Source organism: Equus caballus, chromosome 9, assembly GCF_041296265.1.
Source record: "Equus caballus isolate H_3958 breed thoroughbred chromosome 9, TB-T2T, whole genome shotgun sequence".
In the NCBI taxonomy this organism is placed as follows: domain Eukaryota; kingdom Metazoa; phylum Chordata; class Mammalia; order Perissodactyla; family Equidae; genus Equus; species Equus caballus.
Window position 1 is genome coordinate 63294653 of NC_091692.1, and position 23310 is coordinate 63317962.

Sequence of the window (23310 nt, forward strand, 5' to 3'; positions counted from 1 at the left end):
TCTCCAGAATAGTGAGAAAATAAATTTCTGTTGTTTTAAGTCACCAAGTTTGTAGTAATTTGTTACAGCAGCCTTAGAAAACTAATACACTCATGGTCTAAATATGGCTGCTGTATCATAGACATCACATCCTCACACTATTATATTTAAAGCAGAAAAAAAGAGATAGGGGACAAGAATGAATATTTTTTATTAGTAGAACTTCACTCCTCTTACTTCTTATTAGCCAGGTCATATGGTCACCTCTGGCTGCAAGAGGATTTGGGAAAATGAATATTTAGAAAAATGGAGTAATGGGAGTTTGAAAACATAGGGAAGGGCAAGAGAGAGGGGAAGGACATTTTTAGTTGTCAAAAATGGCTACTGTCATTTAATGAGTAGGGACCAGTGATCCTAGAAGTCCTGTAATATGCAGTCTATTGAGACATTGTGGAGATCAATCATGAGTTATTCCTGTGGGCTCGAACCTGGCTGCCCTGTTAACAAAGAACAGGGAGGGAAGAGGGCAGGAGGGGTGGCAGATGGGTGGGCAACGAACAGGGACTGCAACAACATGGGAATGACTCACTGTGATTCGATAGCAGAACATTCTAGAAGGCCATGGCCTAGACACTGGGATTGTAGTAAGTGTTCTTGGTTTTTGTTGGTATATGATCAGATTCGTTCACTCATTCATCCATTTATTTATTCAATAAACACAACTCAAACTGACTTAAGTAAAAAAAGGTTTGATTTTTAGTATAAACAACCAGAAGTCCAAATGAAAATTTTTGGGTCTCCAGAAATTCTAGTGCTGTCATCAGGACTTGGTCTCTTTCCGTTTCTGTCCTTTGGCTCTGCTTTCTCTGAGTTAATTTCATTTGAACAGGCTCCTCCCACTCGGAGGTAAAACGGCCGCCAGCCATTCCAGGTTCACATTCCAGTCTCTTGGGAACCCCCAGGGAAAGGGAACACTTCTCAAGTGTTCCAATAAACATCCCTACTCGAAGTCTAATTGGGCCACTGGCGCACTCATTGCTGCACCATCTCCGTGACTTGGGGGGTAGATTATACAGCCATCAAGGCTTGGATTACATGGTGGCCCTGGATCTGAGAGGAGGTGGTGTTGGGAGTAGGGTCATGGATTCCCCCTCTCAAACCACATGCACTCAGAGTTGGGAACAAGTAGTCCCCCAATGAAAATCAAATGTTTTAAAAAAAATTCCAATGAATACAGAGCAAGCAATGTGACAAATGGCTGCTACATTCCCAGTTTGTAAAATAAATGCCATGTCATACAAGCATGAGCTAGATGTATATGGTTCAATGCAAATTCATCATTACTCTCGGTAGCGGGAGGGCAATTTAGAGTGTTAGGAGGGCCTGGCAGGAAGGGGTCAGTAGTATTATCTAGATATATAGTAATAATTGAGTCCCAAGAAGGGAAAGCTGGGGGTGCTTTAGGAGCCCATACTGAAAATTACATTCAATTAGGAGCTGTAATACTCAACAGTCTGTAAGGTGTGATGTTGGACATGAATCAGGCTGTCTGGTTTGATATTTAGTGGGCTTTCCAAACATCAGAAACATCAAAATGAAGTCCAAAATCCCCTTCTATTTAATTACTATGATTGGTCACACAAATTACATGGCTCATTTGTGAAGAATGGTATGAGGTGTGAGTGCTTGGGAATGTTTTCAAGGTGACGCTTCTGGTTTCCACTTAAATAAGGAGATGAAGAGAAAGAAGAAGAAAAAGAAGTCCTATAAAGTCGGTAGTACCCACGTAGACCCGTGGGCATGTCTCCAAGCAACAGCTTTAACTAATGCTGTTGTGCACGGTTTCAGAGGAAAAGACAATTGGTGAAATGATTTGATCCCATAAATGGAAATGGTCTTCTCTGTACAGCTCTATATGATGTGAGCATCTCACACCAAGATAGTAAACCTTGGCTTTTGTATATAGCCAACTTTTCACCACAGTATGACAAAGGTCCCCGCATCCCCTTACGCCAGTTCCAGGCCCCGGCAAAGAAGAGCTCGAGTTCCCCATGACATGACTTGGATTCATTCCCAGGTTAGTTTGCCAGTAAACTTCTCTCTTGCCCTTGAAGATGACTCTTCTAAAAAAGGTTGAAGAACATGGAGAATGCCAATCTGGGCTACCAGAAATGGCATGGTGGTGGGAGCCTTATATTAGATCTGCGTTCTTTGGAGGGCAAGGTTCATACTTCAAGTTTTCTGCTTCTGGCTGCCTCCCCAGACATGCAATTCAGTACTGAGCATGTGCTTTCAGTTACTGCTTGTTTGGAGTGAAAAATCACGTACATCTCAGACGTACTTTCTCCCTCTAAGATCCCCTCAAAATCAGGGACATATAGTCTGCCCAGAAATGCTCAAGGCCTCCAGGTGGCAAAACAACACTCGAGTGTGCTAGGCATCCAGGTGTTTGGAGAGCTGTGATAAAGTACTTCTCAGTGTTCTGCATTCTGATACTGCCATGTTTTTCTCTGCTTTTTACTGCATATTGATTATTGAAAAGATACAGATCTGGCATGAAAACGTCTTAGAAGAAGATCAAGAATCAAAGTTATGTATAAATAAATATGTTCTTCTGCTTGAATGTTAATAACAATTACAGTAACTTTGTATTCCAGTTACTCTGCTGAGCACGTTATAGGTAATATATCATTTAATCCTCACAGTATCTCAATGAGGTACCTATCGTTCCCATTTTACATATACGGGGAATGAGGCTAAAGAAGTCAAATAACTTGCTCGAGGTCGCACAGTAAGTGACAACACTGGGATTTGAACTCAGCAAGACTGATTTTCACACTATCCAATACTAACCCTCATCATATATCTGATCATCATGGCATATCAGTTTTGATTCCTTTGAAATAAGGAATAACACATTCCTTTGAAATAAGATTGAGATGCCGTCCATAATGCTTATTTTCAATAATTGAAATCTCTAATTTCCACATACTTCGGGTTTCAGGAGCTGGGAAGATTGGGAACAGTGAGGGATCAAGCTGAAAGAGCTCATCAGCCCAGCCCGGGCCAGCCCAGCCCAGCCCAGCCCAGCCGGTGCAGGCAGGCGCTGGGACACTCAGGAGAAGCTCTGACAGCCCGAGCTGGGCCCTGGGTTTGCGGCACTCAGCAGCATTCCAGGCAAAACAACCGGGCATGGGAAGGTGACAGGAGCATTCACTATCTCCGGGCCCAGCCAGCTGGGGACTGTTAGGCACCCCTTTTTTTTTTTTTTATCTAGACCTAGGTCAGAAGTTCTCCTAAAAATAGCCAGGCTGGGTTAGCTCTGGAAGTCATCGCTGCATCAAAGGTTTATTAAAGTTCACAAAACTCGCCGTAGCAAAGCCCTCCCTGACGGGTCAGCAACGAGTCAAGAAATGGTGCCTGTTGCTTTAAAACCTATCCGAATAAGCGCCCTCCCCGCCCACCACGTGGGGTTCAAGGCTCGGTCCTTCCTGTGACCGCGGTGGGTGGAAGAGCGAGGGAAGACTGTCCCCGCTCCCTGCGCCGTCCGGAAGGAGGGGGCGGCTGGGCAGAGGGCAGGACAGCCGGCCGGGGGCGCCCAGGTCTCTCGGGAGGCGCGGCCGCCTGCCCCCTACCGGGCCCGCGGTGCGCCGCCGGGAGCCCGCCCGTTCTTCCTGCGGGAGAGCCACGATCGTTCAGCGTCAAAGAGGAAAGTACACTGCTAGGGAGAAAGATGTAAATCTTCCCGCCAACAGTTAAGCTCGCGCCCTCTTTTTCTGCTTTCTGTGAATGGAGGGTGCAACTTGTCATCGTCTCCAGGCTGACGGGGAAGTACCTGAAGCGGGTTCTCACTTCTGCACCTTCTCCTCCCCCCCGGAACAATGCCCCGTTCTCCGGGCCGCATCCGGCTGAGTGTGGACACACAAACCTCACACATTATTACTCTGAGACAAGCTGGCTGGGGCTGACCCGAGGGAAGGGTGCTCTCCGCGCTGCCCAAGTTACCGGGTTTGCTTTTCTGCAGAGGAGGACGGTAAAATATACATAAAATTTACCGTCTTCACCACTTTTGAGTGTATAATTCGGTGGCATTAAGTACAGTCACGTTGTTGGGCAACCATCACCACTATCCGTCTCTGGAACTTTTCATTTTCTCAAACTGAAACTGTCCGCATTAATCAGTAGCTCCCCAACCTTCCTGCCGGAGTCCCCGGAAACCACCATTCCACTTCCCCTATCTATAAATCTGACTACTCTAGGGACCTCAGGTAAGTGGAATCATACGGTATTTGTCCTTTTGTGACTGGCTTATTTCACTTAACAGTGTTTTCAAGGTTTATCCATGATGTAGCCTGTGTCAAAATTCCCTCTCTTTTTAAGGCTGATTAACATTCCATTGTATGGATATGCCAGGTTTTATTTATCCCATTCATCCCTGTGAATCCATTTCATCCACATAGACATTTGGGTTGTTTCCACCTTTTGGCCGTAATGTAGCTCTGAACCTGGGTGTACAAATATCTGTTTGAGTCCCTGCTTTCAATTCTTTGGGGTACATATCCAGAAGTGATCAGGTTTGCTTTTTAAATTATATATTATTGACCCAGGCAGCTTGCAGCCTATGCTGAGCCTTAGACCTTGCACCTCCGCTCTGGAAGAGGAGATAAAGCCAGTGTATAAATAGCAGCCTTACACAGCAGAGTGTGGCATAGACATCTGTGATATTGTGATTTATAAAAAGAAACATATATTTGGTCTTCCGTTCTGGCACTAGCTCGTAAAACCTTTGTAATTTTCTAAGTGATACCAGCTCTGGGGGCATCTTTTGTTCCCAGTTCCTGAAATAGCACCAGAGCCATAAAAGTGAAATGGATGTCTTTTGTTATTCATAACAGGCCCCTTTCAACCACACTTTATGTTAATGAGGTGGCTTTTGGAATGCCCCTAGGTAACCTAAGGAGGATGGCTGGTTGCCAGGGGAACCAACCTTGATTTGAGGATTAAAACTTTCAGCCCCTCCTCCTCACCTCTGGGGAGGGGAGAGGGGCTGGAGGTTGAATCCATCACCAATGGCCAATGATATAATGAATCACGCCTCTGTAATGAAGGCTCCAAGACAACAACCACCACCACCACCACCACAAAAGGATGAGGTTCAGAGAGCTCCCAGGTTGGTGAACATGTGGAGGTGCTGGGAGAGTGGCTGCTCAGAGAGCGTGGACTCTACGCCCTTCCCACACACCTTGCCCCGTGCATCTCTTCTGTCTGGCTGTTCCTGAGTTACATCCTTTTATAACAAACCAGTAATCTTGTAAGTGGACTTTTCCTGAGTTCTGAGAGCTGCTCTACAAATTTATCAGACCCAACGAAGAGGTCATGGGAAACCTGGACTTACAGACGGTTGGTCAGAAGCACAGGAGACAACCTGGACTTGCATTTGGCAATTATCGCCTGAAGAGGGGGCAGGGGACAGTCTTGAGGGGCTGAGCTGTTAATCTGTGGGATCTGATGCCATCTCCAAGTAGACAGTGTCAGAATTGAGTTAAGGGGCTGCCCCCGTGGCCCAGTGCTTAAGTTCGTCTGCTCCACTGCAGGTGGCCCAGTGTTTCGTTGGTTCGAATCCTGGGCGCAGACATGGCACTGTTCATCAAACCACGCTGAGGCAGCGTCCCACATGCCACAACTAGAAGGACCCACAACGAGAAATATACAACTATGTTCTGGGGGGGCTTTGGGGAGAGAAAGGAAAAAAATAAAATCTTTAAAAATAAATAAATAAATAAAATATGTATAAAAAAAAGAATTGAGTTAAATTGTAGGACAGCCAGCTGGTGACACAAAATTGATGTATGGAAAACCCACACATCTGCTGTCAGAAGAGAAGCAAAGTTGTAGTGAAGTATTGAGAGTAGAGGAAACACACGGAAGGAGTGTTTTTTCTTTAGAATCTGAGTGGAATCAAAGTACAGTGAAGCAAGGAGGTGAAGATTCCATCCCTGACTGTGAGACTAGAGGGCGGGCACTGCTCATTTCCCTCGGGTACCCAGCATCTCGCCCAGCCCTGTGCACAGTGGGCAATTAGCAGACGTTTGTGGATGGTATGCTTGAATGAGTGAGCAAATGAAACGACATTTTGTTGGGGAGATTTAAAAAGATTTTGCCAAGCACTTAAACGACCCCTGAAGAATCTGTGGGAGGAGGTGGGGAGTGATGGAATGCTGGACGTGGAAGGAAGGCATTCCAAGGGGAGGAGAGTGAATAAGCGAAGGCGTGGAGGCAGAAAAGCCCCGTGCATATTCAGCAGAGGAGGAATCTGGCTTGTTAGAGCTGTGAGTTAGACAGTCCCTCCGAGCAGTGCTTTGGAAGACAGAGGCTGGAGGCAGGAAAACAGGGATGTGGTAGAGACTGCTGGTAGTTCCTCGGTATCTGCCCTCTTCTATAGCTTAGCTGGACAGATGGCTCCTGTTACAGGCTGAATTACGTCTTCCCCAAATTCCTGAGTTAGAGGCCCAACCCCCAGTGCTTCAGAATGGGACTGTATGGGGAGAAAGGGCTTTAAAGAAGTGATTAAGTTAAATGGACCGTTAGGGTGGGCCCTAATTCACTCTGACTGGTGTCCTTAGAGGAAGAGGAAACTTAGTCACAGAGACACCAGGGACGAACACAGAGGAAAGGCCGTGTGAGGACACAGGCAGATGGTAGCCATCTGCAAGCCAAGGACAGAGGCCTCAGGAGAAAGCAAACCTGCTTGGACTTTTAGCCTCCAGAACTGTGAGAAATAAATTTCCAGTGTTTAAGCCCCCCAGTCTATGGTACTTTGTTACGGCAGCCCTAGCAAACCAATACGGTCCCCACTAATTTTCAAAATCCCTGCGGTCAACAGGCTGTGGAGGGCAGACCGCGCGCCACCTTTGGATCATGTCCTTACGAGGCAAGGAGCTCATGCTCCTCTTCTGCCTCTTTCATCCCGTGGGCTGTGGATGTGTTGCTGAGCCATCTTTGCACAGGGAAGGCAACACCCTGGGGGAGGCTGACCAGCAAGATGGAGGGAGCCTGGGCCTCTGATGGCTGTTGAGTCACCACCCCAAAGCTGGAGTGTCCACCTGAACTGTTCTGTGAGAAAGAAACAAACTAGTCTCCTCTTCCAGCAGCCCAGCCTGTGACCCCATTGACACAGCCGGCAGGCTACTCCAGGTGCCAGCCAGTGACTAGGACCTAAATAGTGAGGCCACTGGGGATGGACAGAAGGGAAGAGGCTAGGAAACACTGCACTGGGTGGGGTCTAAGCTACACAAAGGCTTCCCTGGCACAACCAGGAGCACGGCAATCCTTTAACAGAGGGGAGGAACCGGGTCTCTCCACCTGCTTCTCGTCTCACTTCCAGTTCTCCCTGGTTTTCCCGCTGTGCTCCCTCCAACCTTCCCCCTCCTCCAACTCCTGCTCAGTCCTTCAAATAGTCTTTGGCAGCTCCTCATTTTCTCATGCAGTCTTCTGATAAGAGGCCTCACCGAGTACAGGGGACCAGCAGTGCCTAGGGCCCTGCCATCCCAAGGGTGTGCTGTGGGTCAGGCTGCGCCACCAAGAATCACAGGGCGCATTGTCAGTTAGAAGGCCTGTGAAGAACTTAAGTTCAGGGCCGGCCCTGTGGCGCAGAGGTTAAGCGCGCATGTTCCGTGCCGGTGGTCCAGGGTTCACCGGTTCGGATCCCCAGTGTGGACATGGCACTGCTTGGCAAGCCATGCTGTGGTGGGCATCCACATATAAAGTAGAGGAAGATGGGCATGGATGTTAGCTCAGGGCCAGTCTTCCTCAGCAAAAAAGAGGAGGATTGGCAGCAGATGTTAGCTTAGGGCTAATCTTCCTTTAAAAAAAAAAAAAGAAGCTCAAGTTCATTTAGTTAAGAAATAAATACTGGGTACTTACTCTGCTTGCCCCACGCTAGGCCATTTGGGGAGCTGGGGGGTGTTTGATGATGGAGTTGGCATACTAAGACAAATAAGACTATTGACATTTCTTAAATGACTATGATATGCTAGGTGCTTTATAAAAATGTGCTTTCTCATTTAAATCTCATAACAATCCTGCGTTTTCCAGCTGAAATGGATAATTTCAATTTTTGAATAATTTATCAATCATTCATTATTTGCTCTTAACAACTATCCTATATTTTTCTATATAGATGAAGAGACCAGAGTTCAGAGTGATGAAGCATTTACTCAAGCAAAATGATGAGCAGACCCAAATTAAAGAGCTAGCTTTGCCACCTGATAGCTGTGTGCCCTTGACAAGTTACTCACTCTCTCTGACTCCATTTCCTTATCCACATGAAATGTTAACAATAAAAGAGCTGAACTTTGTAGGAGTATTGAGAAAATTAAAAGAGAAATGACATGTAATGCTTAGTTCAGAGCCTGACATTATACTATTGACAAATAAAAATGGCAAGCAATAGGATATATTGGAGAATATGAGGAAGCCATTTGGTATAAACCTAATTTGGCCTGACCTTGTCTTTTCAAAAGGGCCTGACTGTGGCCGTTGTGCATGCATCGTATATCTGCTTTAGATTATCCCTATGGCAAGAGCAAAAGGCCCTTGAGGTAAAGGTGCAACTTTCCTGCCCCTCCCAACTTGGCGTCTCCTTAAGGATTAAGCATCTTTCCTTAGGCTAGAAGCTGATTGCTGCGCTCACCTGTGACCGCCCAGCTGGAGACAATAGACTTGCCTCCTGCTACGCCCACCAAGATAGCAGACCCACTACCTTCTGTGTCCATCAAGTGCTGTGCTGACAGGGCAATCTTGTGACTATTGTGGGAGGGACATTTCAATCATATGTGAAACACCCTCTTTGAGGGTATATAACCACTCTGTGCACCCCACTTCTTCGGTGCCCTTTCTTCCTTTGGGAAGAAAGGCCCCGGGCCATGGTCCTCAGATTTCAGCTCAGAATAAACTCACCCAAATTTTCATTTACAGATTGGTTATGGATTATTTTCCTCGACACTATTTATTCAATAAGTTTGAAAAAATCCCCAAAAGCTTGGCTCAATGACAGAAATATGTTTTTAAATATGAGAAAAAATCATACTCATTAAAGCGGCCACATTTTATTCCAGAAAGCAAATGGGTGGGCTCCCTGACATTGAGAAATGATGATGGTGATATGGTGATGATGATAGTAGGCATTTATTTGGTACATCTCTGTGTCAGGCATTGCACTAAACTCTTCACACGGATTATCTCATTTAATCTTCATTAAATGAGATACAGGGTGGTCCTCATATCCCCATTTTAATGAGTCAGGAAACTGAGTTTTTCAGAATTTAGAAAGATTGCCCGAGGCCACATAGGAAGTGGCAGAGCCTGAGAAGAACCCAGGGGTGGAGCCATTCTGGTTTGTGTTTCATCCTCTCCAAACCATTGCAATCAATGCCAGTGCTATTTTTCCAAGGACACAACAAACCATCTGAAACTTTCTAGAACACGGAAATTCACTTTTTTGTGGTTATTTCCCTTTTAAATAATTGTTTTAGTTTTGTACGGATTTTAAAACTTGCAAGGGGTGGAGAGGTAGGAAGGGAGGGAGAGAATGGAGTCCTGATTTCATTATGTGCATTTCACAGGCTTCCTAATCCACATTCTGCATTAAAACGGTTTTGAGGGTGGGTAGGGTTAATTACAAGAGCTTTCTGAGTCTGAAAAGAGATATGATTTGAAAAGAGATATGAAAAGAGATAAGATTTGAGGATGGGCGAGAAGTACAAAGTTACTCAGACTCACAGTTTGCCAGAAAAACAGGATGGAAAATAAACAAGGGACAAGATGTCCAGAAAATAACCCAAAAGGCACCAGCCAGGTCAGCTGCAGACAATTACAAAGCACCGGGGAATCCAGCCTGAGACAGCCACCCGCCAGGCCAAACATCTCGCCTCACAGCACGCTGAAAATTGGCATACCCCAGGAAGAAGGAGGGCGGCTGGCAAAGGAGCCTGTGGGGGAACCGACCCAGAGAAAGCGCTTCTCCAACTCCCAAAACCCTCCTCGTTCCCCAGGGGGCACCCTCTCCTTCCCCTTCCAAAGCTGACTCCCCAGGTGGTCACCATGAAATGGGAGACATTCTCAAAGATTTTATCTCGCCTCGTTCTTCCCCAAAACGTTTAGCCCAGAGCAGTGTTTCTCTAAGCCTGATGGGAATACCCCGCCCCTCATAATCACCCCCTCCCAGCCCTGCTGAACCAGATTCTCAGGGCAGGGCCTCAGGAATCAGCCTTTTAAACAAGCTCTCCAAATCTAAACTCAAGGGTAAAGAACCACTAGATTGCAAGCAACTTGAAAACAGCGATGGCGTGCTGTCCACTGTGGTCTTCCTGGAGCCTGGCACGGGGTCTATGACTGTACGTGGTCAGGAGTTACATAGTGGATGGATGAAGGAATACCAGGGGCTACTTCGGGTCGGGGCTAGCTCACAGAGGAAGGGTCTCCTGGAGGGCTCAGGCCTACCTAGGCCCGGGCAAGCCTCCTGGACCCTTGCTTGGGGCCTGGCATCTCTTATCTGCCCCTCTCACCTCCCCTTGCCTTGCGCTGTGGCTCAGCCACATCTGAGCAGCCCTGGTCTGGCCCAAAGCCCAGCAAGGCCACCCTGCAGTCAGACGCTTCTCTCTCCATCACACTGCCAGACCAACCACACTGGGCTCTCAGGATTGGAATTTGACGGAACAGGAACCAACCTCAGACTTGCAGACAGCATGCCACCCCGCGCCAGGAGGATGGTGCTGGGGTCAGCCCCAAGAGGGGTCGCAGGAACTCTTGGCGGTTTAACCCAATTAAACAACACAGAGCTGCCATCCAGCCACCGGGGAAGGAGTAGGGCTCGCCCTTCTGGGGCTGGCTCTAGTTTGCTAAAGCAGTGAGCAGTGCCCTGTCCTGGCCCTCATGGAACTCTGAGTTCCCTACGAAGCCTACGAAGGTCTCTAATGTGATCACATTGCCTCCTGTGTGCAGAGGGCAAGTAACTTTTCAACGTGTTTTCATTTCTGTTATCTCTATTGTCCCATTTCATCCTCCTGGAGGTACAGGGGCGTTATTACTCCATCTGACTTAAAGATCCGCGGAGCGAGTGCTCAAGGCCGCAGACCTGCTGAACGGCAGAGCCCACGCCAGGACCGAATCCAAGCCTTTGCTCAGGTCAGACCTGGGACAGGCAGCTGGCCACGTGGTTCTTAAACATAATTGAGCTTAACACTCACCCAGGAGCGTCTTTACCAAGCAGGTCTCCAGACCCTCCCCAGAACATTAAGAGGGTTCAGTGCACCTGGAAATCTGCATTTTAATAAGCACCTCCAATTGGTGTGAACAGAGCAACAGGCATTTTAACACTCTCCTGGAGACCTCACTGGTTCCTGTGGTTTGACAAAAATGAATGATTATATTGGTGAGAATTTGGAAGCCCTTTGAAAAGAAAATTGTGCCTTAAACCCTCAAGCCCTTGGCCTGAGCTGCAGTGGGGGCCCCTTTAGAGTGAGTAACCCCTGGGAAGGAGATAAATACACCCTAAAACCCTTAGCCCGCTGTTGGGTCCTTTGGCAGCCAGTGCTCAACCAGTGAGTGTTGGTTTCTTTCTTCCTTCTCTTCAATGCCAGTAAACTTTGGCTGTAAATTCTTAGGCTAATTTTGAATTTTGCCCCATTTTTGCTTTTAGCTGTTTTTTGAAAACACCTTTGGTTGTCACAATTTTATTTCCCTGTCTTTCAAACTCCTAAAAGCTTGACCTTTTCTTTCACATGCCAAAGGCTCCCTACCTCAAAAATGTCTTGGGGCTCACATAGGAGCAATCGATTTCCATCTAGGTTCCACCATTGCCACAGCCAACCTCGGGCCCAACCAGCCCTGCCGCCCACTCCACCAAGGCCATTGGTGGAATTTATATGTACAGTTGTCCCTCAGCATCCGCAGGGAATTGGTTCCAGGACCCCCACAGGGGTAAAAAAATCCATGTATGCTCAAATCCCTTATATAAAATGGTGTAGTATTTGCATATAATTTACACACATCCTCCCGTATACTTTAAATCATCTCTAGATTCCTTATCATACTTAACACAATGTAAATGCTATGTAAGTAGTTGTTACTTTGTACTGTTTAAAGAATAAGGACAAGGAAAAAAAGTCTGTACGTGTTCGGTACAGACGCAACCATCGTAGGCCTTCTGATCCGCTGTTGGTTGAATCTGCAGATGCAGAAGCTGCAGACATGGACAGTCCGCTGTATCTGCTGTGTTCCCTGTACTGAATGCTCCTAGAGATGGGGAAGGTGCAGAATGACGCCTCCAAGCCAGCACAGCCCGCAGGCCTATTTCTACATGAGAGCCTCCTCTAAGTGAAATTGACAGGAGGATAGTTATGGAAAATGAAGAAAAATCTACGTCAGCTCTGACCATGTCTCCTAATCTCTGGTAGATTTAGAGGGATGTTGGTGTGTCTGAGGTTTTGATACAGGCTGCTGTCAACTTTTTCCTTCAAGTGAAGCGCTCGTGTGTTCCCGAAGAGCTTGTTCCTGAGATGTTTCACTTAACATTTGTGTTTCGCTCATTTCTAGTCTCTGGAAAATCTTTGCATACCTTGGTTTCTAATTATAAAAATGCATTTTTATTTAGAAAATTTGGAAATCCCAGAAAAGTATAAAATAGGAAAAAAATCACCAATGGTCTCACCACCCAGAGTCCTTCTATTAACATTCTGCTGTATATAATTCCAGTTTTACATCCACAGAATTTTCAAAAATATATTTGGGGGTCCAGCCCCGTGGCCAAGTGGTTAAGTTCGTGCACTCTGCTTTGGCAGCCCCAGGTTCCGCCAGTTTGGATCCTGGGCGCAGACCTAGCACTGCTCATCAAGCCATGCTGAGGTGGTGGCCCACATAGCAGAGCCAGAAGGACCTACAACCAGAATATACAGCTATGTCCTGGGGGTACTTTGGGGACAAGAAGACGAAGAAAGAAAAAAAGACAATTGGCAACAGATGTTAGCTCAGGTGCCAATCTTTAAAAAAATATATATGTGTATATATTTGGGATCATGCTATTTCATAAGTCAATTTTTTTGTGGTTTTTTTTTTTTTTTTTGGTGAGGAAGCTTGGCCCTGAGCTACTATCTGTTGCCAATCTTCCTCTTTTTGCTTGAGGAAGATTGTTGCTGAGCTAAATCTGTGCCAATCTTCCTCTGTTTTGTATGTGGGTCACTGCCACAGCATGGCTTGATGAGCAGTGTGTAAGTCTGCACATGGGATTTGAACCTGCAAACCCTGGGCTGCTGAGGCAGAACGTGTGAACTTAACCACTAGGCCACTGGGCCAGCCCTTATAACTCAATTTTTTTTCCCACTTAATTTATCATGATAATTTCCTTAGGTTGTTATAGCTTCAGTTCAAGCATGATTTTTCAAAGACTCCATAGACTTGCATCATTTGGATGTGCCAAATCCTCCTAGGGGACCCTGTGCTGGATACACATCATTCTTATGGACCACTCAGTGCACTTCACTTCTGAACTCTCTTCCTGTGTTCAGAGACTCCCCGACCCAGAGAGGCAGAACCTGCCTCCTGTGAGGGAAGTTGGAAATAATACGCACTTTCCCAGGCTTGCTAGGCTAGAATGTAGGCACATGTCCAAGGCTTTGCCAAGGAGATGGCTTTGCCCCAGCCTGGAATCAGAAGCTGGAACGTGAAGATGCAGAGATCCCAAGGCCTCTAGTGGGGTGAGGGTGGCAGCTCCGTCAGGGTCCAGAAGGTTCCAGAATTCCATCATTCAGCAGCTGTGGTGCTGAGCACGTCAGCTGTAGTGTTTGTGCCCAGGGGCGTCAGCAGGGGTGTCTCCATTAGACATCTTATGGCTTGATTCTGAGTATTGTTTTTGGCTTCCTCCAAGCCTGATTCCCTGGTTTTCCTGGAGATTCTGTGAGCTATCCACCAGCCTTTAATAAACGCCATTTTTTTCCTTTTGCTTAAAATAGCCAGACTTAGTTTTTGTTGCTTGTAACAAAGAACCCTGACTGATAAGACATACCCAGGTTGTTTTAACATTTGCCATTTTAAATAATGTTGTGGCCAACATACTTGGACACAACTGTTTCTACCCATCTATCAGTTTCTGTAGGTTAAATTCCTAGAAGTAGAATTCCTGAATTAAAAGTATGAACATTTCCTAAGCTCTTGACAAACATTGCTAAATTACGCTACAGAAAACTAGAAATTTTTAATGTTCTATTTTTGCAGTTCCCTGTGTTTTTTAGAGGTATTTCTTTGCATGTGTATTGTTTTCCCAGTTTTCATTTACTCATTCAACAAACACAAACACCTACTATGTGTCAGGCACTGCACAAGGCCCTCAGAAATAAGGACATATTCGACTAACTATAGTATGAAGTTAAAAAGACTAGAGCAGAGGTGATGCGGACTCACCAAGTCTCAATCACTGGCACCTCTCTTCCCGGACTCAGTGCTAAACCCAATGAGAAATATGACAAAGGATTAAGGCATTGGGGGTCAAAGATATCACGCTTATTAAGCTGACGTTGGAAAACCTGGCTTATATCTGCAGGCAGCCTTGCCCACTCAGCTGGAGGAGCAGACCATAGCTTGTGCTCCTTGTTGGAAACTAACGTCCAAGAGAAAGCAAAGAGGAAGAGCCTGGGTTCCACCTTCCCAAATCAACCCGACAGGTCTCGCCTCCTTCCAGGGAGTAAGGTCTATCGGGAGGTCAGCAGGAGCTTACAGTCGGTGGAAATACTGTCCTATGGAAGGAGGCATCCGCAATGAGGAATACGTATTTCCCCCGAAAAGAGGTGTAAGCGAGAGGAGGGAGAGGCTGCCTCAGAGGGTGGGGAAGGGTTCACAAGGGACCCAGCCTTATAGGACCTAGGTCTTGGAGGATTTCTCCTGAAGAACAAGTGGTGAAACCAGCTGTGTTGGCACGCACAGGCTTGTGGAACAGACCTTGAAACTTACGTACCTAGGAGAAAATGTCTGAGGGCATATTGGCCCGTGTTTGCTGCAGACAAGGAGGACCACGTAAGAGTTGTTGTCAGTATATATATCCGCTTCTGCCTAAAGGAGAGTCATTGCTCCCCCTGGAAGCCTGAGCTTCCTCGTCCTGGACAAGGACCCTCCCCCATGTGGCAGACACTGGCAGTTCTTCCCCCAACTGCTTTCCTCATCCTCGGGTGGAATCCTAGGTTACATTTTCCAGTGTCTCTTGTAATTAGGTGTGGCCATGTGACTAATTTCTGGCCAGTGGGAAGATGGGAAGTGGGCACAAGAGATGCACCATGTCCAGGTATGCCCCTGTTATGGGATGCATAGGGTCCCTTCCAAAATTCATGGCCACCCAGAATTTCAGAATGTGACTAAAAGAAAAACTATTTGTCTATACCCACAGAATACTTCCGACACCAAATGTGAGGAGGGTTTTCCCACACCAAGCAATTCTCCAATTTTCAGCAGACACCAACTGAATATCCTAAAATTAACTCAATTCTGACACTATTGGGAGTTAGCATAGACCACATGGGTTAAAGGCTCAGTCCCACAAGACTGGCCTCCACTTCATGATGCAAATGCAAGTCCCAAGTTGTCACTTGTACTTCTGACCAACCAGCTATAAATGGGGATTTCCCACAATCCCTTCCTCAGGTTTGAGAATTTGCCAGAATGACTCACAGAACTCAGGGAAACACATTTGCCGGTTTATTTTAAAAGAGATAGGGATACAGATGAACAGCCAGATGAAGAGGTATATAGAGTGAGATCTGGAAAGGTCCCTCGTGCAAGGACTTTCTTCTGCCCCTGTGGACTTGGGATGCACCACCCTCCCAACACATGGATGCGTTTGCCCATCTGAAGCTCTCTGAGCCCCATAGTTCAGGCATTTTTATGGAGGCTTCATCACATAGGCATGATCAATTATTAACTCAATCTCCAGCCCCTCTCCCCTCCCCGGAGGATGGGAGGTGGAGCTGAAAGTGTCAAGCTTCTAACTATGGCTTGATCTTTCTGGTGACCAGTCCCCATCCTGAAGCTATCCAGGAGCCCACCAAGAGTCAACTCATTAGAGTAAAATGTCACCCCCATCATTCAGGGAATTCCTAGGGATTTAGGAGCCCTGTGCCAGGAAGCAGGGTCAAAGATCAAATATTAGAACAAAAGATGCTCCCAGCACCCCTGTCACTTGGGAGATTATAAGGATTTTAGGACGTCTGTGTTAGGAACTGGGAACATAGACCAAATACACATTTCTTTTCTTTTCTTTTTTTTTGGTGAGGAAGATTGGCCTTGAGCTAACATCTGTTGCCAATCTTCCTCCTTTTGCTTGAGGATGATTGTTGCTGAGCTAACATCTGTGCCAATCTTCCTCTATTTTTATATAGGACACTGACACAACGTGGCTTGATGAGTGGTGCTAGGTCCATGTTTGGGATCCGAACATACAAACCCTGGGCCACTAAAGTGGAGTATGTGAACTTAACCACAAGGCCACCAGGCTGGCCCCAGAAATATATATTTCTTATTATGTCACAGTGACGCTATTTGGAAGAAGAGTCTTTGCAGATGTAGTGAAGGTAAGGATCTTGAGATGAGATCATCCTGGATTCGAGTGGGCCCTAAATCCAATGACGAGCATCCTTATAAGAGACAGCAAAGGAGAAGACAGAGAGACACAGCGGGGAGAAGGTCACATGAGCAGAGGGGCAGAGATTGGAGTGACGTGTACGAGTCAAGGACTGCCAAGGACTGCCAGCAGCCACCAGAAGCTAAGAAGAGGCAAAGAAGGGTTCTCCCTCAGAGCCTCGAGGAGAAATCAGCTCTGCTGACATCTTGACTTTGGACTCCTGGTCTCCAGAACTGTGAGAATACATTTTTGTTGTTCTAACAACAAAATTGTGGTGATTTGTTACGGCAGCCCCAGGCACTAAGCTGGGCCCTAAACCCTGCCTGTGCCCAGTCTTCCCTGCTGTTCCGCCCGTGCTGGCTGGCAGGGAGCCAATCCCTGGGGTGCTTTTGCTGAGGCGGAGGGAGCCACAAGATGGAAGGAGCCTGGATTCCTGGATCACTGCTCAGAGAGAGCGGGAACACCTGCGGGGCAGAAGCCATGTTAACTGTAGTAAGCCTCTGTTTTCTGGACTTACCTGTTACAACAGCCAAAGTTATCTTAACTAGTACCGTGAAGTGGAAGACTGACATTCTGGTTTGCACAGCAGTCTTATGGAATTTATAATTCTAGTCTATCACGGAGAGACTGACCCTCTATGAATACACTGAAAAAGTCCTGTTGTCAGAACAGGAAAGCTAAGAATCAGACCCTCCCCCTCCCAAAAACAAAACAAAACAAAACTAGGGACAGGGGCCCAGCCTACCCTCAGGCACCACCCTGTGGGCCTCCCTTTTAGCAGCTGTCTCTCCCGCCCCACAGAAACCTTGCTGCTTGTACCCACAGAGGCCTGTAGCGAGAAGGAGCCAGTGGCGGCTGGGCTGGGGAGCACGTGAGAGCCCAGGACCAGTTCACCATCTCTGCCCCTCCTGGGCAGAAACACACACACACACACACACACACACACACACACACACACGGTGTCACCAAGAGGCATCCTCTCCTCTGCTCCAAGAGGAGACAGCATGCTTGCGGTGGGAGAAAACAGCGGCAGGCAGCCCGGAGGACAGGGAGGAAGGGCAGGCCGTTTCTGAGAAAGGCAGGGGAGGAAGACGGACCGAGGAGGCTGGGCACAGAGGTAGAGTATTCAAGCTGCCTCCACTCTTGTCACCAAGCTCGGCATAAGTGGCTCTTTCTCTGGGAGCTTGGCTGTGTAAACCTGATCTGTGGAGGCGCAACGAGGCCTCTGTCCAGCCCTCCTCTGAGCTCCTTGACAGCAGGAATGTGATCTGTCGACACTGCCCTGGCGTCTGTCGTTCCTGGGAGCAGTAGTAGTGGATGATGCTGGAATCAGAGGCTAAGGTCAGATGGTGAGATCCCCTGAATGCCATGAGAAGTCTGGACCCCGCTCTGCGGATACTGGGGTGACTCTCAGCAGCGGCTTTTAAGAGCTGTATTTTAGAAGATCAGTGAACAGCCCTGCGCAGAGTAAGACCACAATAAACATTTGAATGAAAACAAAATTCACTATTAATGCTCACTACGTAACATATTTCAGTCTCTCACACACACACATCCCCCCCCAGACCCTAAAAGCAAGATATTATGTGGATGATGAGCTTCCAACGGGCTCCCCAGACAGCAGGCTGAGTGTAGCTTTCCACTGCACGGGAATCGACCAATGATGACAGAGGTCACTGAGGGCAAGGATTGGAAGTGTCACGTCCGGTGTCACACAGATAACGTCCCATCATCCTCAGTTTGCGCTCCATGAGTGTAGGACGTGTCTTTTGGGAAGGATGCCAGCGGGGGTGCAGCCAGTAGGCCGCTCTGCCTATCAGCTGACGTGGAGGAGAGTTCAGGGCAGTGAGGTTTCCCTGGAATCCAGGTTTTTCTTTTTTTCTTGTCTTTTCCTTTCTTTTCTTCCTTTTCTTGTCTGGCTTGAGAATGTTCTTGGAAGCGTGTGGTCCAGAGCAGTCCTGGAGGGTCATGTGTGCCAGCCACAAATCCCTCGGCTCAAGTAGGCAAGTTGAGGGCGAGTCCTGGGGAACTCAGTGGGTCTGAGTCAGTCCCAATAGGTCCAGCTCAAAGCTCTGCCCAGGGAGTGAGACAAAAATCATGTCAGACACTGTCCCTACCCAGAGAACGTGGGAGTTCCCAGGGAAGAGGACAACAGGTCATGGGTCAAGATGACAACAGGTCACAACAGCATTTAGCTAGGGGCTGAGGAGCTTAGGACAATGGACATTCAGGAAAGAGAAACTGGCAGGGAGGGCAGAGACTCCTGAGCCGGCTTTATGGGAAAGGGGGTGCTCAGCGCAAGCACCCAGAGAAGGTGTGGCATCCAATATGCCCGTGTCCTACCAGAGAAGGGGGCAGAATGGGCTAATGGGGACAAAGATCCACTGGGCAGAAACCCAGAGCTCCTCCAATGCCGTCCTTCCTCTGGTCCGTGAGGCTGGGCCTCTGGACCCCCAACCTCCTCCCTGAGCCTCCATTCACCTTTACTCCGACCTTCTGCTGCCTTCTCTGTAGTCCTTGTTCCTACATCTGGTCTGCCTTAATTGTAACGCCAGATTCCCCCTTGGCCCTCTGAGACCCTCTGGGAGGGACACCCTCCCGCTGTTGCCTGGACTGGACCTTTGGACTGAATGTCTGCTAGCAATGCCCCACACCTTGACCTCCCACTCCTGATGTAGCCCAGCCTCACGGGGACGAGTCTTCAGGGCTCTTTCTCCAGGCAGGGCACAAGGAGAAGGGGATTTTGATGAGTTTCATTCTTGGAAAAAGACGTGGAGGACAGGGGCTCAAATGGCCACCAAGGACCACCCCGGGTCAGGAGCGATGGGGGAATCAGGAGCCATGGATCAGGGACCAAGAGTGTGAAAACCTGTAAACAGAGCTCACCTACAACTGCTACAAATTGCTCTAGATTCCAGGAATTCGAGCAAGGTCACATTTTATCAGTCAAATTAAATCCATTCAAGCTTCCACTGCCAAGGTGGGGGAAAGCCAGAAGTCAATCATTTTATGGGCTCACTTGCTCCACTCTGCACAAGAAACCTCGGCACTTACTTAGTTCAGACAAAAACGGATGACCCTTCCGTATGACGCCTGAGCTGAGTGCTGGCCGATGACTGTGGCAGCTGCTCCTGGAAGGGCTCAGCTCCTCCAAGGGAACTGCCCCCTGGGCTCCAGGGCTCTGCCCCAGGCAGCTTGGCCCATTAGCCCCCGGCCACAGAGCTCCAGCAATCAGGCCTTCCTTGCCCCACATTCACGCAACCTTCACCATCTGGGACAAAACAACAAGTAACCGCTTAATGGGCCTTGAAGTTCCAAACTGGCGACCAGCCAACATAAAGGGTTTATTTTTATGTGAATTAGATGCCAAAAGTTAAAAATCAGGACACTTGATATAAAAATCTAGATTTCCATGGGTAGTGATAATGGTTGTATAACATTGTGAACATACCTAATGGCACTGAATTGTATATTCAAAATGATTAAAATGGTAAAATTTTGTTATATATATTTTACTACAATTAAAAACATGTTAGAAAAGTCTAGATTTCCAGGTTCTTTGAAAAATCAGATGATTCTGCAAAATTACTTTCCCACATGGCAACATTGGCACCTTGGCCATCTCTGCTCTTTTCCTACTTGTGAGGCTTCGTTCTTTTAAAGGATCCACCCAACTCTTCCTGTAGACATTGGGTTCAAGACTCTGGACTCACCCTTCCCAAAGAATCTCAAGGTCAGAGGAAAGTGGCTTTTCAACTCCCACCCACCCTACTCACTCTGTATGTTACCTCCTGCCCAGGGAAGAGAGCTGGAACATCAGGAATCCGGGGGTCCAGCACCCTTCCTTGGGGACCCCTGGCTGCTCCATGGGCTCAGGTCCTTCCTGATTTGCTAGCACCCATCTGTTTGTCTCTAGTCAATTGCACGGAAAGCCTGTTCTGTGAGTCCATCTTAGGGGACAGCAAAGAAGGAGGGAGGCGGAGACCCAGAGTCCCAGTCAGCAGTAGACCAGAATGAGCAGGGATAGAGGGGTGGGGTGGGGTGCAGGAGGGCTGGCACCGGGAATCCTGAGGAGGACCCCAGGGTTTGGTAATTGGACCTGGTTATGGGTTGAATTGTGCCCCCTCTCCCCACCAAATTCATATGTTCTAACCCCCAGTACCCGTGAATGTGCCCTTATTTGCAAATAGGGTTGTTGCAAATTTAATTAGTTAAGATGAAGTCATCAGGGTAGACCCTAATCCAACATAATTGATGTCCTTATAGACGGGGAAAATTTGGACACAGAGACGTGCACCAGGGAGAATGCCATGCGAAGAGGAAGGCAGAGATGGGGTGACGCTTCCACAACCCAAAGAACACCAAAGATAGCCAGTAAACCACCAGCAGCGAGGGGAGAGGCACGGGACAGAGTCTCCCTCACGGCCGCAGAACGAACCAACCCTGCCAACATCTCGACCTCAGACATCCGGCCTCCAGAACTGGGAGACAATTCACTTCTGTTGTTTCAGCCCCCCAGTCTGTGGTCCTTTGTTACCATAGCCCTAGCAAACGGACAGACTTGTTCCAAATGGTTCTAGGATGGGCCTTCCCCTTTCCTGCCCTGAAATGGACATTAATAATGAGCAAGATTTGAACTGTACAGTGGAGGGGAAAGAGATATTCTAGACAAGAGAAGCAATGCGAGCAGAAACTAGCACTGACACGATGCTCTCGCATGGGGAGGGAGGTGGGAGTTAGACAACATCACTAACTAACGTTTCTCCAGCACCTTTGTGTCAAACGTTTTGTCCACTCATCCTTAAAACAAATTGGTTTGAGGTAGTATTCATGTTATGTCCATTCTACACATGAGAAAAATGTGGCTCAGAAAAGTTAAACAACATGCCCAAGATTAGATAAGTGGGGATGCCAGGGTTTGAACCCAGGGTGACAAAAGTTCGTTTTCAACTTTCTAAGCAGAGGAGAATGGAACTAGTGCCTTGCGGCTCCCCCTGATCTTCCAGTTGGCCTGGGATCCCTCAGGTGTTTAGCCTGGGGCTGGGCTGAGCCTCCCAGGACCAGCCCGGCCTGAAGCAGTTGCTCCCTGTTATCCCCATCCCAAACATGGCTCCTGAGCAGACTCAGTGTTACGCCAGCCAAACCAGAACAGAGGAGCCGGGGCCAGGGCCAAGTCCCTGCTCTGTCTCTCCCGCGGTGACCGGTGGCTACTGCTGAGGCCACCCAGGGCGTCTGTACACTGGCCAAGAGAGGCAGGGTGGTTGAGCACAGCCACACTTCCTCATGTTGAAAAGGATTGACTACACAGCTGCCAAAGAAAGCCTGAAAACAAAACTAAACAATCCTTGAAACATCCAGATTCAGAAAAAAAAGGTTAAACACCTCTTCACCCGAGCCAGAGGGCTGGGAAGAGGAACCCGGCCCTCAGCTCCAGCACTAGCGCAAGCATGGGGCTGTCAGAGACTCAGCTGTCTTGCCTAATCCCTGAGTCTTTATGATGAAACAGCGCCTGTGTCACTCCAAAAGCTGTGCCTATAAAGTCCTCCATTAGAACCCCCTTTTTGGACTCTTGAGGCAGAGATCCCAAATAGGTCAATCTTATACCCAGACAGGCTCCTTGTGGCTGGGGCACTTGAAATGCAGACATCGTCATTCTTATAAACTCCTAAATGTCATGCTTACTATGCGCCAGGCATCCTAGTGCTGTACTTATGCTAATTCATTTCATCCTATTCTTGTTCCTAACTTGCCCTAAATCACACAGCTGGGACGTGGTGGAACTAGGATTGGAAAGCCAACAGTCCAGAGCTGGTGTTTTTACCACCATAACTCACTGCCTTCCTAAACATTTAGGGAAGGAGACTGCATTTTGCTCACCTAGCATTTCTGATATCCTCACCATCAAAACCAGGCCACAGGCAGCTGTCGTCAGCCCTGTGATCTTTCTCTCCTGCTCCTTAGACCTGCTGGGAGATACCTGTTCAGCCCTCTCTGCTTCCCTGGCCACCTCCCAGAGAATTCCACCCTCCGGCTTCCTCCCTACACACAAGATGCTTCAGGTGAAAGGAATGGATTATCTCCATTAAATACTTGTGAATCTCAAAACTAAGGCATTAATTCCAGAAGGTCTCATGATTATCTGGGACAGCCTCATTGCGACTATTGGAGCAGTGGGTGATAACCTTTGCTTTGTCTCCACCAGCTCAACCAGGGCAACGGTGGTGTGTGCAGGGGGAGGGCCGAGGTCGCTTGCATCTCTGTCCAGGTAAGTCACGTAAGCAGTACCCGACACCTTGCAGCAGCTGCTTTGTTTGGATCCATGACCTGGCATTTGGCCCCTCTTAGAATGCAAATATTCTTATGCAAATATAAGGCACTGGTCCCTCCCACCACGGGGCAACAAGTGTAACAAGTCTTTTTGTTCTTTAAAGTCGCCCCCTCAACACCTCCTGATATACAGAAGTGGTCCCTGGAGGGAGGTGAATAAATTCGTTTGGAGCAAAGCAGCCTCATGGGACAAAAGCGATTGTATCAGTCAGTAGACATTTATAAGTCAGGGTTATGCTGAAGTAACAAATATTCCCCCAAATCACAATGTCTTAAAAGTACGAAGGTTTAGTTCTCATGCTCCTTGCCATACTCATTCCAGAGCTGAGGCTGGACTACTGCTG

At 47.8% G+C, this 23310-nt stretch overlaps 1 long non-coding RNA gene across 1 annotated transcript; it reads left to right on the plus strand.

Annotated features, from left to right (window-relative positions):
* The first annotated feature begins 3457 nt into the window (after positions 1-3457).
* Positions 3458-5779, plus strand: LOC138915414 (uncharacterized). The gene is made up of 2 exons (XR_011421331.1): positions 3458-4247; positions 4928-5779. It is a non-coding gene; the product is annotated as an uncharacterized lncRNA (long non-coding RNA).
* The last annotated feature ends 17531 nt before the right edge of the window (positions 5780-23310 follow it).